Source organism: Saccopteryx bilineata, chromosome 4, assembly GCF_036850765.1.
Source record: "Saccopteryx bilineata isolate mSacBil1 chromosome 4, mSacBil1_pri_phased_curated, whole genome shotgun sequence".
NCBI lineage: Eukaryota > Metazoa > Chordata > Mammalia > Chiroptera > Emballonuridae > Saccopteryx > Saccopteryx bilineata.
In genome coordinates, this window is record NC_089493.1 from 203,517,256 (window position 1) to 203,536,493 (window position 19,238).

A 19,238-nucleotide genomic window follows, 5' to 3' on the forward strand; every position below is an offset into this window, starting at 1 on the left:
TGCGGCGACGCCCCGTGTGCTGCCGTGTTTTCTCTTGTACTGGGGAGAGTGACTGACAAGCGGGAGACCCCGGAAGGGTCTACGCATCTGGCTGCTGGAACAGTTTCTCACATTTGATTATTCTTACATTCTTTTCATTAAAGGACAGAGATTTTCCCAAAGGTACACTGCAATCAGGGGCCAATTTACTACACTGAGATAGCCTACCATTTCTTTCTTTGGTGTCAAATACTTTAAAATCTTTATCTTATACAATGAAGTCATCAGGGAAACATCTCCTGGAAGCCTGACTGCATTTTCAAAGAGTGAAAAAAAGTGAATTTCCAGAAGCATAGGGAATTCCGTGGCAAAAAAGTACTCCGTGAGTGATAAAGAGGTTGTGGAAACTCCTCAGGGAGAAGGAATCATACATGTTCCACACAGGTTCTGCAAGCTCCATTTATCATCTGGCACCCAAGGTGTTCCTACTATGGCAGGATGTTTGATGGGAACTTGAACATGAGCCAATAGAAGTGGTATCCACCTTCTGATATTAGTGTGGGAGGGACAGTAAAGGCCAGCAAGGTCCTCAGGACTTTTACAAGCTGACTTCTCCCACATGACCTTACAACCTCGCTACACCTTGTGTTTTAGTCACACCAAACCACTCCTGGCTTCCTGACCTCGCTCCCTACTTTCAGGCCTCCCACCTTTCCCTACTCTTGTCTTTGCCTACACTTCATTCTCCTCTTTTATCCCTTAGTGAAACCTAGGTGTTCTTAAGGCCCAAGTCAAATATCACAGCTCTGGATGCCTTCCCCAAATGGCAGAATTAACTGTTCTTTCCTCTGTTCTCATATACTCAGTTCACTCCAGTCACAGTGACCTCTCTGCTAGTCTCTCCTGGGAGTTCTTTCAAGAGCTCCTATTCTTTGTTGCCAGCATCATACAATTGGTCTGAATGGTTACATATCTGACAGCTGCAAGATCTCCCCTAACCCCCTAAATGACACTAACAGCACGGTCAACAGGACATTAGAATATATTTTCCATGTTACGATATGACACCGAGACTGTTGTGAGTATAACAAAAGGAATAACAAAACACATCTGGCAGAGAAGGAGTCCTTTTAAGGTCCACTGACAGCACTGGATCCCCACCTTCTTTCCTTCCCCAGGAATTTCCCCGAGTAATGAAGGTGGCTCTGTTCAGACTTGGCTGGCCACAAATTTCCATCAAATTTTTGTTTTCTTCCAGATCTGAGTGCATGGAAAAAATACCGTAATTTCCTTATAGGCCTGGTTGTAACTCTGTCGGCTGATGAGCACTGAGGAAACCTCAGCCTACAAGGGGCCTGAGGACCCACTTGTTCCTTTCACGGCCCTGCAGCGCTGGTCCCCAAGGCGGGATGTCATTTTAGGAACAACATCTAGATGCCTCTCAGAGATTCTCCCTGTATCCTCCCTTCCCAGTTCAGGATCAGTGGTCTCAAGTTCTCAATATCTTTTAATGTCACTCTGACATCTCTCAGCTACTACACAATTTAAGCACACTCTGCTAACAATCTCTGCACATGCTCTGTTATCTATCTGACCATGTAAGGTATTGCTCTAATGTGATCTTGTGTTAAAAATGTTAAAGCAGTGGAGTCAGCAGACACCATCGGTGCCTGCCGGTATCCCCTCAGGTCCCCACGGCCACACACACAACAGCACCCCGGACCTCCCCCCGAGAGTGGACCCTGCGGCTGGCCTCAAGAGCAGCCATCAGTCAATGGCAGGTGTGAGTAGGAGGAGATGCACCCCAGCCTGCCGGCCCCTCAGAGGGATGATTCTGAAGGCTGTTTCCTAGGATTCACCAGGGACTGAGCAACCTGTCAAGCACATCCCCTTACTGGCTCTCTCCTCCATATCCCACGTCCCTACTCCCTTAATGGCCCCAGGATCACCTCCCCCAGTAACCTACTGTCCTCAGTCCTTATCACAGGGTCTGTATTGGGGGAACCCAGCACAAGTACCGACACTGAGCAACTCGACAGCAATAAGGGAAGTATATATTCAGGTGTGAACACAGTTATGGCATGTTCACACTGGAGAACCTTCCGTGTCACAGTCATAATGAGCCTGAAAGGCTCAGGAAGCAAACTGAGCTGTCTGAGATTCCTGGGACTTAGTGTGTTACATATATTCTGAAAACGGGTTGAATTTCATTGGCTGTTTCCAGCTTCTGTGGTATTAAATTTCTGTTTATTCTTTTAAGCACCTTATTTCCAATAACTTCTGAAAATAATGTACCCCTAAGGAAGGATATTTTACTATCTTAATAAAGTCATTCAATCCTTAGGAGACAATCCACTATATTTTCACTCTAAAAAATATTAATTTTACTTCCTGAAATAATCTTAAGAAAATATTTGTATTTTTTGCCTGAGTTCCCTGAGAGGTGAACTTGAAAACCTACCTAACAAAGGGCAATTTCAGTCAGGTGGAGGAATGGGTGCATTTGGGGGCACGAGGCATTGGAAGTGCCGACGCGACGCTGGGGGAGGACCCCAGAGGGCTGTGTGGTCTGCAGCCTGGAGGGAGTGTGCTCTGCGCAGGTCTGGCCTATGGGGGCTGCTGATCCTGGAGTGTGCTCTGCACAGGTCTGGCCTATGGGGGCTGCTGATCCTGGAGTGTGCTCTGCGCAGGTCTGGCCTATGGGGGCTGCTGATCCTGGAGTGTGCTCTGCGCAGGTCTGGCCTATGGGGGCTGCTGATCCTGGAGTGGGCTAGCTCACTGGTTTTCTACCTTTTCACACTTGGGGATCGGTAAAAATAGGAGAATTAATACAGGGACCACTAAAGCAGAAATCACCCTGAGCATAAGCAGATTCAACTAAATTATTGGATTTATATTCTTCATACAACCTCAGGATCATTAACTCTTTTGTGGACCAGCATGAAATTTCTGGCAGACCAGCAGACTGGCTGTTGAAAAACACTGGGCTAGCTAATTTGGAGACTACAAGGAGCTGAGGGAGAGAAGGGTCAAGGACTACTTAGAAATGGTGATTAAGGGGCAGGCAATAGAAGTCAGCTAAGCACTCTGACAAGAAGCATTAGGAGAAGAGAAACAGGTAAGAATCACTTCATGGGGACAATGAACACTTTATTATTAGCCAACATGTTGTATGTATTATTAGTATTCTGTCAACAGGAGTTATATCATGTCTGCCCTGGACAGGCAGAGGGGAAACACAAGCACCATGACAGGATGCAGGGTGAGAACAGGTGAGACAGGACAGGTGAGATAGGCAGGGGTGCTCAATGGGCAGAGCTGGCTTTTCAGATGTTGCCAGTCACCACAGAGAAGTCACATTAGAACTTCCAAGTGTGTTCTCTTTGATACTTCCACACCTGGCTTTCTCCTCAAATACAGGACAATTTTATATGCAATTAACTATTACTGAGAAGACAATATGTACAAAGTTATGCATACCAAGAAACCTTTCTAGGAAAATGAAATGAGATCACAAATCAACTTTCATAAATGACAATTCCACCTGAAAAGAAGGAAATAAACAATCACAAAAGAGAAAATATAAATGGCCCTGGCCAGTGGCACAGTGAATAGAGCATCATCCTGGAGCACCCAGATCACTGGTTCAATCCCAGGGTTGCCAGCTCAATTCTAAAGGCACCAGTTCAAGCCCTGGTCAGGGCACAAACAAGAAGCAATCAATGACTACACAACTACGTGGAACAACCAAATAATGATCCCTCTCTCCCCTTTCCTCTACCTCAAAAGAGAGAAGAAAATACAAATGACTACTCTACCCATGTACAGCATTCAAATTCAATAGTAAGAAAACAGTAAAAAGTAAAAGGAGATGCCATTCTCACTTCCCAAACTGTTTAAGATTTAAGGATCTGATGAACCTAGGGTATGATAAGACAAAGCTCTCTTGTACTGCCAATGGGAGCCCACCTTGCCTAGAAATACAGTATTTAAAAAACTGAACAGATATCCATATAGGAATATTAAAAGTTTATATTTATTGGTTTTAATTAAAACAGAAAACAATTTAACAGTCAAAATGATTTAAATATGTACCGTAAGATAGAATATTCAACCACTGAAATATTTTCTTTAACAAGAAACTTTTAACGATATGGGGAAATTTCATAATACAATATTAACCAAAAAGTAACTGAATATAAAGTTTTATACAGAGTAAGTGCTCAACTTTGTGAGGGAAAGAGTGTAAACAAGGAGACATTCTTAGGAACTTGAGCACTGGACTGGCAGTGGTGACCCCTAAGGGGAATGACTTTTTTTTCTCTGAATGCTAATGTTTTTCTGTATGAATAGAGGTTATTTCAATAATCAGGAGAAAAAACACATAAGCATCTTCTGGCAATTCTAGACCAGCCTTAATAATAAGTACGGAAGGGTGGTTGCTTGGCTTCCAGAATATACCAGTGTTTAAGGACATTAGGGAAGACTAAGGGTGACTTTTGGGCAGGTGGAAAACCATCTTGGCTTTGAGATGTGCAGATATCAATAGTGCAAGCATAATGCAGAATACTACAGCAGCTAAAGAAAAGTGAACTCCAGGTGTGTGCCCAAAAGGTTTCTCTGCATTTGCCTTCCTTATTAAAGACCTCGACAGTTTCTAGGATGGACTTAAATGTACCTGATGTGGGTGTAAATGGCCAATAAACCAGTTATCCTGACCTTGGATACTGATCAAGTGTCCATGAGAGCAGTGACCACCAGCCCAGGATGATTGTCTTTCTAATCCATAGTGACTCCATGAATAAAAGGAGAAAAAAAGGAATTGAACCTCAATTGAATCAGGGATTAAGGTAGAAGATGGAGCAAGAAGAGAGCTACACGGAGGTGAGGAAACAAGAGCAGAACCAGCTTGTTCCAATTAGTCACACTAGATTTCTAAAGTGGATTTTCAGTCACATTTGCCTTCATTACACAAAAAGGATGACCTAAATTGTGAGTTAATGACAAGAAGTGTCCGTTTCCTAACACAACTTGGCTGTGTATATAGAATAGTTTGGATCAAAATCAGGTACGTTTTCCAGTCCATCTGAGCTTGCCAAGTAGCTTTAAGAGTTTTTCATAGGCTGTTCTGGGCTAGTAACATGGGTACAGAGATTGGGGACCAACTATATTTCTATAGGTTACTTGGTTCCCTAACCCTACAACTAGTGGTGGCCCCCAGCGTGACAGCATAAGATAGGGAAAATATTACACAAACTTTTGGTTACTGAATTAATCCAAAAGGGAATGCAGATTAAATCAATATTTAATTCAGAATAAGTCAGTTTATGGCAGGAAATAATGACAAAATTTCAAAGAGCAGATAGGATGTTTATAGGAAGAATCTCAGAGCTTTTGAGCTATACAACAGCCTTGTTTGGTGGTCAGCAGGATCGCTATGGTTTGGCATGGGGCATAAAAGGGAATACAGAATAAATATGCATACAGCTACCACTTACCTATATTAATAAGCTTCATATAAAAGTGTAAGTGTACCTTACAGTGACAATGAGGGAAACACCCCTACAACATTTCAGTGTATATTCATTCAGCTGAGGTCAGTTCACTTCCTCTCTTTCAAAACGCACTTTAAAAATAGAGCATTAAAGGAAAAAGCCTTCTGGCCCTGGCTGGTTTACTCAGTGGATAGAGCGTCACTCTGGCATACGGAAGTCCTGGGTTCAGTCCCTGATTAAGACACACATGAGAAGCAATCATCTGCTTCTCTCTTTTCCCCTCTAGCAGCCAATGGTTCAATTGGTCCAAGCGTTGCCTTAGGTGCTGAGGATAGCACAGTTGATTCAAGCACGGGGCCCCAAACTGGGGTTGCCAAGTGGATCCTGGTTAGGGCACATGCAGGAGTCTGTCTCCCTATCTCCCCTCCTCTCACTTAAAAAAAAATTTAAGCTTTCTATAGTACCACGGGCATTTCTTCGTGTGAAGAGAATGACAAAAGGAGTATCAACTGGTATTCCAAATCTACCTGCTGGAGGATTTGTGGATAGCCTTTGTCATAGACTTTGGCATTTGATCAAAAACAAAACTCTATGGTTACTGATGTGAGATCTGGAACATCCTGTGGACTAATGCCATCGAATGGAGAACCTGAAGTTCCTGTGGAATAATTCATTGGCCGGAGGACCAGAATTCACAGGAAGAAGGACACATCAGGTGCTGGCCACATCAGCACCGGGAAGAGTTCCTTTCCAAGTAGGGAATCATGCATTCTTCTTGAACCCTTGGCTTCACCTCTTCTACCCCAAATAAATTATTTTTCCTACTTCTCAAAAGAATGAAAGCCATTATGTGAGAATTCTCTTAACATCTATTCCTTTTACTTTAAACTTATCTATGGCCACCCCACCCTTCTCTATCAGAGCTGCCCCAGCTCCTGTCCAAAGCTAACCCCTGGGCACCTGCTCCCAGGACTGTGCTTCACCAGTCAGCTGTAGCCCTGCCCACCCTCCCTGCCACTGCAACTCCCTCTCCATCCTCACTCTTTCTTGCCAGTGACACCTTTCTACCTGGTTTCCTGGCCTCTGGTCAATCTGTCACCTGTGGTGACTTTTTTTTTTTACAGAGACAGAGAGTCAGAGAGAGGGACAGATAAAGACAGACAGACAGAAAGGGAGAGAGAAGAGAAGCATCAATTCTTTGTTGCGGCACCTTAGTTGTTTGTTGATTGCTTGTTCATTGATTGCTTTCTCATATGTGCCTTGACCAGGGGGCTACAGCAGAGCAAGTGACCCCATGCTCAAGCCAGCAACCTTGGGCTTCAAGCCAGTGACCATGGGGTCATGTCTATGATCCCATGCTCAAGCCAGTAACTCAGCACTCAAGCTAGTGAGCCAAGCTGGCAACATCGGGGTTTAGAACCTAGGTCCTCTGAATCCCAGTCCAACACTCTATCCACTGCACCACTGCCTGGTCAGGCTGTGGTGCCTTCTTTATGTTCAACTTTACTTCCCTGCTTAAAAGAACTTTCATGAATTCCTAAACTAGAAATGTGTCATACTCTCAAAACTCCTTTACAAGTTGGGAGATATACTTAAGCCCACAGTCATGCCTCCATTTGCCTAACTTTCACTAGACACATAACGTGTCAGGCACTGTACTGGGCAGTCTATGATGTGCCTGAAGTAAAAGTCTCTGCAGAGACTGCTATAGAAACGTTATAGAACCAGCTCTACAGTCTAATCACTAATTATCTTCCATCCATTCAACTGAGATTCACTGAGCACCTACCATGCATCAGACATTATATGGGGCACCAAGGATGTAACAAGACTCAGACCAGCGCTCAGGAAGTTAGTGTCTACCAAGGGAAGCAACTCTCCACAGAAAGAGATCACTCCTGTTGGGGAGAATCCTCAGAGCTCTTGTACCAGACAGGCACAGGTCCAGCCAGAACTTCTTATCAGAAAAACACATGCTATTAACATGCAAGTAACAAAAGTAGAAGAAACAGAGCTGCATTCTCTTTGCCTTCAGTATACTTAGTTACTTTGATTTAACTTCTTTAAAATCTTGAAAAACCAGTCTTATTTCTACTCTATTTTATCAGTTTCTTATCCTGAGACCATATACTTGATTTTAACACCCTGCCCAGCAAAGGGAGAAGGCTGTTCCACCCTGCCTTATTAGGTGCCTCTCCTCTCCAATGACCGTATTTCTCATGCATAAGACACACCCCTTTAAAAAAATGTGGGATCTAAAAACTGGGTGCATCTCATACAGTGGTTGTGGCATTTCAAATGCCATAGATGGAACTGAGGACGAGGCAATATATGAAGACAGTGAATTGTCATCAGACACAGATGAGGACAAGCTAATGGATGGGAGTTTGGACAGTGATGAGGAGTTGTATGAGTTTTGTGATGAATAAAACTTGAGTTCAATAACTTTATGTAATACTTTTTTTTTTCAAATTTCGGACCCCAAAATTAAGGTGTGTCTTATACATGGGAGCATCTTATATATGGGGAAATATGATATCTGCTTCCAAACTGCTGGTAGAAATGAATTAATTCTAAACTCTAAAACTGGAATTTAAAAACCTCGTTATAACAAACTATATGCAAGAAAAAGCCACTTTTCTTTATTATTATTTTTTTTTCTTAAGTGAGAAGCAGGGAGGCAGGGAGACAGACTCTGCATGTGCCCGACTGAAATCCACCTGGCAAGCCATCTACCAGGTGGTGCTCTGCCTGTCTGGGGCCTTTGCTCCATTGCTCAGCAACTAATCTATTTTAGCACCTGAAACAAGGTCATGGAGCCACCCTCAGTGCCTGGGGCCAACTTGCTCCAACTGAGCTATGGCTGCCAGAGAGGAAGAGAAAGCAAGAGAGACAAGGAGGAGAGGGAGGGGTGGAGAAGCAGATGGTCACTTCTCCTGTGTGCCCTGACCAGGAATCAAACCCGGGACACGTCCGCATGCTGGACCAACGCTCTACTACTGAGTCAACCAGCCGGGGCCAAGCCACGTTTCTTTAGCTAAAGATTCTTTGTGAAATTTGATAATGGCATCTATTTAGTACAGAAATATTTAATATCTGCTTAATCCTGGTTGGAGTTTACTACTAGAAAGTAAATTCTCACTCATCTACTTGGCCTGGAAAAGTGTGAGAATGGCAATGCATTTGTATTGTTTATCACACAAAGGACTGAGGGTGTCACAGATCAAGTACTTGCAATGGGAGAATTTTGACAAGGAGAGTGGCTCGTCTTTCTGGATACCGACTACACAGGAATAGAATCAGAGAGATTAGGAAACCTTACTGCTATCACTTGTGACCCAGCCAGGACTCAAACCCAGATCAGCATGATTCTGAGTCAAATACTCTTCCTCTACCTCTTATAATACACTTAAGAGTCACCCAGGGCATGAATTGTATTCTTTTCTCATGTTTCATACATACACTAATGAAAACTAAACATCCAGCCAGCAATCATTCCCTTGGGAATATATGTCCATATTTCTGGAACCACGGTAAGACGAGAATGCTAATTCTCTATGGGTAAAAGTCATTTTCTCCTGGATGAGAGTTTCTAAACCTCTCTCCTGGGATATGGCAAAATGTGACCCTAAGAACATGAAACCTGCATCAAATGGCTAAGTCAATAATCATCAAGGAAGCAGAATATTTATCTGAAAAACAGTGTGTAGTCCATATTCCTGTGGATGGCTGTGATCCACTTCCTAAGGAAGCTGAAGGGAAGGATTGCAGCTTTTATTACATCAGATTAAGTCTGCTATGTGCCTTTTCTTTTTCTAATTTTGAGTATTTTTAAAGTAAACTTGTTAATTTGTAAACTATACACAAAACCTTAAAAGAAGAAAACACTTTCATAATCTTCATACTCTGTTGGAAAAATGTATTTTATTTAACAGATTAGAAATTATCCAACTTTTCCAGGATCTTCTAGAGCAGCTCTGTCCAATAATATTATCTGAGCCATGCTCAGTATTTAAACATTTTAGTAGCAATGTTAAAAATGCAAAATAACTTTAGTTATATAGGGTGAGGCAAAAGTAGGTTTACAGTTTGTATGGAAGATAATGTAATAATTAATAAATAATAATCCAAGAATAAACTGTTCTGTGTACTCACAACTGTAAACTTACTTTTGCCTGACCTTATATATTTACTTTAAAATATTCAAAATACTATCATTTCAACATATAATAAATGTAAAAAGCATTAAAAATATTTTACATTCTTTTTTTCCTAATACTAACACTTCAAAATGGAGTGTATATTTTTCACTTACAACACATCCCAATGCAGGCACTAAATTTTCATCAGGAATAATTGATCTGATTTGAATTTTTAATAAAGTTTACAGTTGAAAAAAGTAGATCTGCATATCCAAGTTGTCCCAAACATATTTAAAAGCTTTCTAATAACTGAGTTGAACTATCAGTTCTACATTTTAAGTGAACTAAAATTAAATAAAATTAAAAATGCAATGCCTCAGTCACACTAGCCATATTTCAAGTGCTCAAGACCCACGTGTGGGGAGTGGCCTGCCCCCTGGTTAATGCCGGCCTGCAGCTTTCGCTTTGCTCACTTGGTCAGTTCTAATAAGAAGTCCCCCAGGTGGGACAAGCTCTGTTCACTTGTGAAGAAAAGCCAAGAAGACTAACTCCCAGTGCTTGACACTTCTGATGAAGGTACGCCACACTGCACCACGAGGTCACCAGCTCACTCAGGTGAAAGGTGATCTTTCCTGGTCTAAATTAATGTAACATGATATTAGAGGCAGCTCAATAACCAAAGGTCAAAGTCAAGAGACTTTAAAACAATGGATATTTTTTTCCAAGTCAGAGTCTCTACCTCCCTTCTTGTGTCCTGATAAGTTTATCAGCATATTTACTGAGATTCACCAGGTGCTACTTCTATATGCTCCACTCTACACAGAGTATATCACGTAATCTCACAGCAAACCTGTGAGACAGGTCAGAGCCAGAGAGGGTGTTAATCACTTGTTCAAGATAGGGCTGGGACTCAATTCAGAAAGTGTGTCCCCTTGCCACCTAACAGTGAGGGGCCCAGGAGCCTGGCAGAGCAGTTCCTGCCCTCCACGTCCGTGCTCTTTCCAGTTCCCCAGGACCAGGGAGCCAGATAGGCAGTACTCTGTTGCCTACTATGTCACACACACACTGCCCTCTCTGCCTCGTTCAATCTTCGAAACCACCTTGGGAGGAAGCGGTGTTCACACATAAAGAGAGGGAGTTCCACCAGGTAGAAACAAGCTGCCTCAGGTCGCGCGGCCAGCTGGCAGCACAGCTGGGATGCCAGCTGAGGCCTGTATCCAGCAGGGGTGGGGCTGCAGGCCAGGACTGCCTGACAACACGGCTCTCCCTCAACCACGGCGAGAGGAACCTTCTACCAATATATGTGCTATAATGTGAGTGACTATATTTAGCAGAAAGTAAGGTCAGATTTCTCTAATTCAGGTGCTGTTAATTCAGAATGGCTGTTCTTGTGCCTGACTTGGTCAAGTTTTATTATATTTGTGTGGGATGAATTCACACTGAAAAACAAAACAAAACAAAAGACACAGAGAAGGCTGGTTTTATCTGGTTAAATCTTTAGAGTGGGGAATTTCAAGGGTGAACATGCCTTAGCTCCAGAACGCACTGGTGGAATGGAATTGGCTTTTCCCCAGAGCTGGATAAGCAGGCTGGCCTGGCAGCAATCCAGAATGACGACCACAATGGGGGACTAAATCATCATTGGAATACACTGAAAATATGGAGCCATTTATCTCAAGGGTGGACATGCAACTCCTTACATAAGGGGCAGGATGGCAATCAATCCTGTTTCCGTTCAAGCAGACAGTGTGTCTAAGTCGAAATAAATACTCTCCTCATCATTACAGACCTGTCTCTGTTGAGATGGTTTCCCCCCTAGATCTGTATGAATAAAGAACAGGTCTCACAACCAACCTCAGTGTCACGTGGCTGACAGGCATCTGAAATTTTGAATCCAAACCATGCAGAGTTCAGATTGACAGTGTTAGTATTAGCTGAATTTTAAACAGGTTTATGAACACCTTGTTCAGAAAAATCACATGCAATAAATCCCTTGTTTTCAACATACAGGAAAAGGTATATATTTTTTATTAATTGTCCTCATTAATGAAAATCAGTTTCTCTTACCTCTGCTAAATAAATATGGAACAGATATTAAAAGATTATCGGTAACAGTGCCAACAATTAGCCTTCTCAGGACCCCCACCTGCCTCAGGTCAACCTGTCTTTCCCATAAGGAAGAACTTTGTTCAAATAATTTCACAACTCACAAGTGTTTACAGTTCCCATAAGACAAAACAAAACAAAACAAAAAGAGCTAAGTTTCCTAATCTAATCCAAGCAGTTGTTAGAACAATTTAATAACATTTGAAAATTCACTAGTTCAATTTATGACATGAGAAAATTTTCTTTATCTAGAATCTATAAAAAGATCACCTTTTGACAGAGGACAATCTGACTCTGGGTGATGGGTATGCAACATAATTGAACGACAAGATAACCTGGACTTGTTATCTTTGAATATATGTATCCTGATTTATTGATGTCGCCCCATTAAAAAAATAAAATTATTTAAAAAAAAAAATCACCTTTCCAGTGAATGAGATGATGTCTGTGAAAATACTCTACTACAGGGGTCCCCAAACTTTTTACACAGGGGGCCAGTTCACTGTCCCTCAGACTGTTGGAGGGCCACCACATACAGTGCTCCTCTCACTGACCACCAATGAAAGAGGTGCCCCTTCTGGAAGTGCAGCGTGGGGCCGAATAAATGGCCTCAGGGGGCCACATGTGGCCTGCGGGCCCGTAGTTTGGGGACGCCTGCTCTACAAAGTCCCTGCACATGGCAGACCCTTCTAGGTAGGAGGGTATTAGTTGGTCCCAAATCCATATAATGTGCTAGCTCCCTTGGCCTGAGCTATATCCTCAAGTTCATAATCCTCAAGGCTCCTACAGGTTGAACAGGACTCAATTTTCTGGAATGCTTGCTCAACCCCTATTATTGTTACTAGTATTTTCCCAAAGTGACCTTTATAAATTAAAATCCATAGTGAATCATAAGTCAATTGTTTTCAACTTTTATTCACTACTTAGCTGACTCAGTAATAAAATGAGTAATTTGAATTGGCCATCTCTACTTTCCCTTTCAGAAGGAAATGATAACAAAAGTGAAAGAGTCTACAGAGAAGCTCGAAAGGGAAGACAGCTTAGTTGGCTAGGCCCATTATAAAAAGCTCTGAAACTTGTTTCTATGAATGATAACAGAACAAATCATGTCATAATTGAAGCATGGAAATTATAGCATTGAATTTAAACCATTTATGAAACTTATAGGGCCTTTACAACATTTGAGTATGCTTATCAACTGGTGTTTCGATCCCCATGCTCCCCACAACCAAGAAAAAAGCCCAACAAGAATAACTGAGTGTTCTATTACCATTCAGGGCCAAAGATTTAAAACACTGCACCTCTTTCCAGTAAGTTGCTACCCACCTGGAAAGTGTTTCCCAAGAATCACTGACAATAAGGGTATCTGATTTCATTTACTTACCTAGTGTATGTGTAGGAATGCTGGGAACTCTCAATGAACAATTTCATAAAAATGCCACCTGGAGAAACAAATTGAACAAAATGTTGGTTTAAAAACAACAACAACACAAAAACGTATCATGTAGTTTTATGTGTCATTAAAATATGTGATGTTTCCAATATTAGTCCCCAAGCAGCATACTCCCCACACTCTCCACCTTGCCCTGGAACAGACAGCGAAAGCACAAACCACCAGTGAACCAGGAAAACTAAGAGGACAGAAGGGAGGAGCAGCCCAAGAACGTGCGCCTAGGATGTCCTCCCCTCACAGAGAGACCAACTGGAAAACGAAATTGTGTCCTTAAGGGCACTTTAGAACCATAAAGGCTGAAATAATCCAGAAACAAATTGAGGAATGAAATATGACACTGTGAATGAGGACACGTCCTGGCAGCACCTTCAATCCCTTTCAACCACACTGTTAACTTTTCTAAAAGCTAAATTCACAAGGATGTCAAAGACAAGAGAAATGAAAAAAGAAAAAAAGTCACTAAAACTCTAACATAGTAAACAGAGAAATCAAGAAGAATTTATTGAATGATTAGTCTACTCAGAAATCAGGTATTCCTTTCAGTGTTCTCAGAGACTGCAGGTAATCTTAAAAACTGTGAGTTTATTAATACATTCACAAACAGATCATCCAAAACTGTCTGTTCAGGATTGCTTAGAAATGTGCAACAGAAATGGAACAAATTTCTAACATAAAATATTAGTTAACCATCTGTTGAAAATCTGTCGTGCATCCAGGAATGTGTGACAACAGATTACAACCTTTCCAGACAGGCAGTATGTCCCCTGACAGATGAAGAAGGAAGCAGAGAACCTTCCCCAGTACCACACAGATCCAGGCTGCCCACAGAGCACTTTCCCTGCCATGTGGGCCCTTGAAAGCACCCCTTCCACAACACAAAGTCTATTCATCACCTGCCAGATATCTGGCAGTTTTAAATGAAAACCTCTGGAAAAGAAAGTGACTAGCAGTAAAAAATTAACTTGTGCTTTTTGCATGTTTCAAAGTAGTTTCTTCATTTCAAAATGATCAGCCTAATCATGCTATTTAGGACTATAATGGTATATCGTATATGAGTAAAAATTTAAGGGTTTAGAAATTTAAGGCTCAAGAAATATTAAAAACACAGTTAGGAATAAAATGTTTTTAACTCTATGTAAGGTAGAGCAAACAGAAAACATTCAACAGTCTCAATTCTATTAATACACGGGGAAAGTCCATGTGCCTGTCTTCTATAATCTAACTTGCAAATATACTCATCATCAAATTTTGATAATAAAAGTCTGTAATATCAGGCCACAAATACCCATAGCTACAAGCAGATAACTAGTTTAATAGCAGCAGCAGCAGTTTTCATCCAAACTGGACCTGAGGCTGAAAAGCTAGTATGAGGCTCAAAGTCGCCTTTATCTAAAGAAATTTTTGTTCAGTAACCAACTTGAAGATATTGGACAATAGTCACTGGGTTTTACTTTGTAAAAAATAAAAATGAATTCAGAGCTCATAAGGGCCCTTTGTTATAACAGCTTAGGGAGTTGTGATTTTTAAAAAATGATTCTTTTTTTTTTTTTGTATTTTTCTGAAGCTGGAAACGGGGAGAGACGGTCAGACAGACTCCTGCATGCGCCCGACCGGGATCCACCTGGCACGCCCACCAGGGGGCGACGCTCTGCCCACCAGGGGGCGATGCTCTGCCCCTCCAGGGCGTCGCTCTGATGCGACCAGAGCCACTCCAGCGCCTGGGGCAGAGGCCAAGGAGCCATCCCCAGCGCCCGGGCCATCTTTGCTCCAATGGAGCCTCGGCTGCGGGAGGGGAGGAGAGAGACAGAGAGGAAAGCGCGGCGGAGGGGTGGAGAAGCAAATGGGCGCTTCTCCTATGTGCCCTGGCCGGGAATCAAACCCGGGTCCCCCGCACGCCAGGCCGACGCCCTACCGCTGAGCCAACCAGCCAGGGCCAAAAAAAAAAAGAGATTATTAATAAGGTAATTACTAGCTAAATTCCAAACACTTCCCACAACTTTATTTTCCCCGTTTAGGTGAAGTCATGGGAAGTCATGATCAGTATTTTTATCTGGAAATGGCTTCTGGAAAATAAGTCACTAGGATTATTATGAACAGGTCTGTTATAAGTGGAGTTCTTGATCAGTACTTCATTATCTCAGTTAAATGGCTCAAAAAACACTCAAACTAGCACAGTTCAAAATCAAATATAACATTTAAAAAAATCTCTTTTGCTACATACAATACAAGCAAAGCTCTACACAGTTAAGACAGATCTCAAGACCCTAACAATAATAGAATACAGGGTTGAATACTGATTCCCAACTAAAGTTTTCCAAACTCACATGCTAGTTCAAAGTACTTCTTAGAATACATAAATTGGCCCCAGCCAGTTGTCTCAGTGGACAGAGTGTTGGCCCGGTGTGCAGACTTCCCATGTTTGATCCCTGGTCAAGGCACACAGGAGAAGCCACCATCTGCTTCTCTTCCCCTCCCTCTCCCATTCTTTTCCTCTTCCCCTCTCATAGCCAGCGGCTCAATGGTCCAAGGGTCAGCCTCAGGCACTGAGGATAGCTCAGTTGATTCAAGTATTGGCTTCAGACAGGGGTTGCCAGGTGGATATCAGTCAGGGTGCATGCAAAAGTCTGTCTATCTCCCCTCCTCTCACTTAAAAAAAATACATAAATCTGACCTAAACTCTGAAGAAAAAGCATTCAGGAATAAGTTTTCAATATCATGATTAAGCTTTTCTAGCAACAAAGTCATATCTTGGGAAACCAGCAAAGTGATCAAAAGATACAAAATGCCAATCCTGTTTTTGGGTTTGGTCATTAAGTAGGGTGTTATAATAATTTTTATTTTTTTAAAAAAATGCTATTTAGCCTGACCAAGCAGTGGCGCAGTGGATAGAGCGTCAGACTGGGATGCAGAGGACCCAAGTTCGAGATCCTAAGGTTGCCAGTTTGAGTGCGGGCTCATCTGGTTTGAGCAAGGCTCGCCAGCTTGAACCCAAGGTCGCTGGCTCGAGCAAGGGGTCACTCAGTCTGCTGTAGCTCCCAGTCAAGGCACATATGAGAAATCAACCAATGAACAACTAAGGAACCGGAATGAAGAATTGATGTTTCTCATCTCTTTCCTTCCTGTCCCTCTCTCTGACTCTCTCTGTCTCTGCCACACACACACATAAAAATGCTATTTAAAATAAATATAGTAGACTAAACATATACTAAGTCATAGAGTCCTTAAAAGTTCACAAAACAATAGTGATTGTATTAAGCATTAATTGTTAGGCACTGTTCTATCAACTGCACTTAATGAGAATAAACTCATTTACTTCCCCAAAAATTCCTGAAGTAAGTACTAAGTAGTAGTAACCCCAAATTAAAGATAAAGAAGCAGGCATTGAGGTATTTAAAGAACTTACCAAAAGTTAGATGGCTGCAAGTAAGTGAAGATTTGAATCCGTATACACTGTCACATTTAATCCTAACAGGCAGGGCAAAAAAATTTTTTTAATTTTTTAAAATTGATTTTTAGAGAGAGAGGAAGGGAGAGAGAGAGAGAGACAGGAACATTCATCTGCTCCCATATGTGCCCTAACCTGGAATCGAACTGGCAACCTCTGTGCTTTGGAACGATGCTCTAAACAACTGAGCTATCCAGCCAGTGCCAGGGCAGAAAATTTTACCTCAGTTTGAGAGAAACAAATTCTGGGGAGTAAAGACTGACCTCCCCAAAGTCACACTGCTAGATAGCGAACAGGGTCAAGAACAGAACCCAGGGTATCTAACAAGGCCAGTGCTGCTTTTTTATTTGCTTGTTTTTGTTTTAAATTCCATTAATCAACATGGAACTCAATGTAGATTGTATGTTCTGCCTTTACTCTCTGACAGGACATTTCAGGGTCCTCCTCCCAGGGGCTGTAGCAACTCTGAGAACATTAAGTACAATGCACACAAAGCTATTATCTTGCTGCCCGATTACCATTTTCCATTTCTCTATGTGCAATTAATGTTCTTCCCTTACTGATTATTAAACACATGGGGGCTTATAAAAATTAGAAATATTTGTCTTTATCATTAATCATTATTTTGTCCTTATTTTTATAGATTCGTAGTCTACTTGGCCATTTAAATTATTTATAACCCTATGAAAGAAGGCATGATTTACTCTCACAAGTAATATATTCTAAATAAAATGAAAATCAATGTTATTTCTGAGTTTAAAATGCTTACTTCCATTCATCTATCTCCCTTTGAGTGTCATGCTCTTCTGGTCCTCTTCCGGAGATCAGAGATCAGGAGGAGAAACAATAGCTGCCTTTAGTGCCTGAGCACCCACGTGATAGGCACCAGCTCTTATTTATTGAATAGAATTGCCAAAAACAGGAAGCAAAGTTGTAAGCCCCCTTTCTCAATTATAATGATTTATGACTTAAAATGCACTGATTTGAATTGTTTCATATTACTCATAAAACTAGAATCAAGATTGTAAATTACCTTGGAAGTTAGTTATAAGGATAAATTTCAGCTTAACTAAAGAAAGTCATATTAAACAATCACCCCCCACAGTGGTCTAGGGTGGGTTAAGAGGTAGCTGCTCATGATCACAGAACCATAGAAGGGGAAAGTCTCAATAACTGTCTTCTAACATAGAGTCTTTCCATGACCCCTGCAGTAGTTCACTAAGCCCATCTTTGGTGAGAATGAAAGTTTCCCATGGCAAAGCCTTGACTAAGTCACATGACACTTTCCAATTCATATACTCATTTGATCCACCCTTCTATGAGTAGAAGGGTAACAGGAGTGCGATTGATGGTGGCCACAGCATTTATTATTCTGATCTAACAGACCAGGAATTTGTACAATTTAAGTGGAATCACACAGTTATTAAATGCTAGAATCTGGGCTCCAACTTATGATTTCTGATTCCTAAGTCTAGGATATTTCTAGATAGTCAATATTGCAACAACTAAGACATAATGGTTTTCAACCACCAGACTTATTCATCAAGGACAGGCACGGATGGGTCCCCAAATCCTGAAGCATGGAAATAAATACCAAAGGAAGTAAACTAAAAGCAAAATATTATAAGAGACCTCCTCTCACAAACCACCCCTTCTACCTCACTAAGTATATTTTTGGTAGACACTCTCTCTAATGCTCTGCTTATGTGTGTCAACCAAATAAATCCTGCCTTACTATGGTCTGTTGATACAATAAACCAGTGGTTCTCAAACTTTTTGAAGTTAGAGCGCATTTAAAATCCTACAAATAATTGTAGGTGCACTATATACAAATTTCTGAGAAGTATGTTATAATAATTAAGTCAAATATCAAAGAAAATAATATAAAGTCCAAGCGTGCTTTTATGGTAATTAAAAAAATAAATATGACAAAATTAAATTTATTCTAACATTAAAAAACATTCTTATGTTACATTTTTTGAGTTATGCTTATTAGAATTAGTAAAAAAGGGGTTAAAAATAAAAAAACTCGACAAAAAAGTTATATATATATATATATATATAGATACATTCTTAGTAATATTTAATAAATTCGGCAGGTTCCGGTGTGAATGTGTTAAGTTTTTTCATTCTTGTGTTTATGAGAAACATGAGCCTGATGTGTCCTAGAGATTTCTTCAGTGTTTGGGAATATACTTGAAAGGCAAACTCTCATTTCCTCGTCAATACATTGAAGAATTCCTCTCTTTTTACTCTTAATTGTGTCGAGGGTAGAAAATCCTAATTCACATAAATAGGATGTTGAAAATTGTAGTAAAATATTCAAAGCTTTTTTAGATATTGCCACATATTCTTCTTTTATAGAAATCTAAAAGGTTTCAAGAGACAATTCCTTATGTTTAATCATCAATCCATGATCAGTGGATATAGCTGCCAGTTCTTCTTCTGTTAATGTTAAACAGAAATCACTTGAAGCTTCCATGAAAGGGTTTCTAATCCAATCGTATTGTTCAGTGTTAAGTGATGGAAAATAAAAACCCAATTTTTCTTCTAGACTTATTAAATGTTCAACTATTATTGGAAGTGTTTCATTTGTGCAAGTGTTATTTACCAATGGA

General features: G+C 41.0%; 1 protein-coding gene across 2 annotated transcripts in view; it reads right to left on the reverse strand.

Moving 5' to 3' along the window:
• The window catches only part of LHFPL2 (LHFPL tetraspan subfamily member 2), a 190,273-nt gene that overhangs the window by 84,427 nt on the left and 86,608 nt on the right, over positions 1–19,238 (reverse strand). For both annotated transcript variants that reach the window (XM_066273631.1, XM_066273632.1), the window contains exon 3: positions 13,107–13,164. The gene's annotated coding sequence lies outside the window, so the exon portion shown is untranslated. The remainder of the gene's footprint in view (positions 1–13,106; positions 13,165–19,238) is intronic.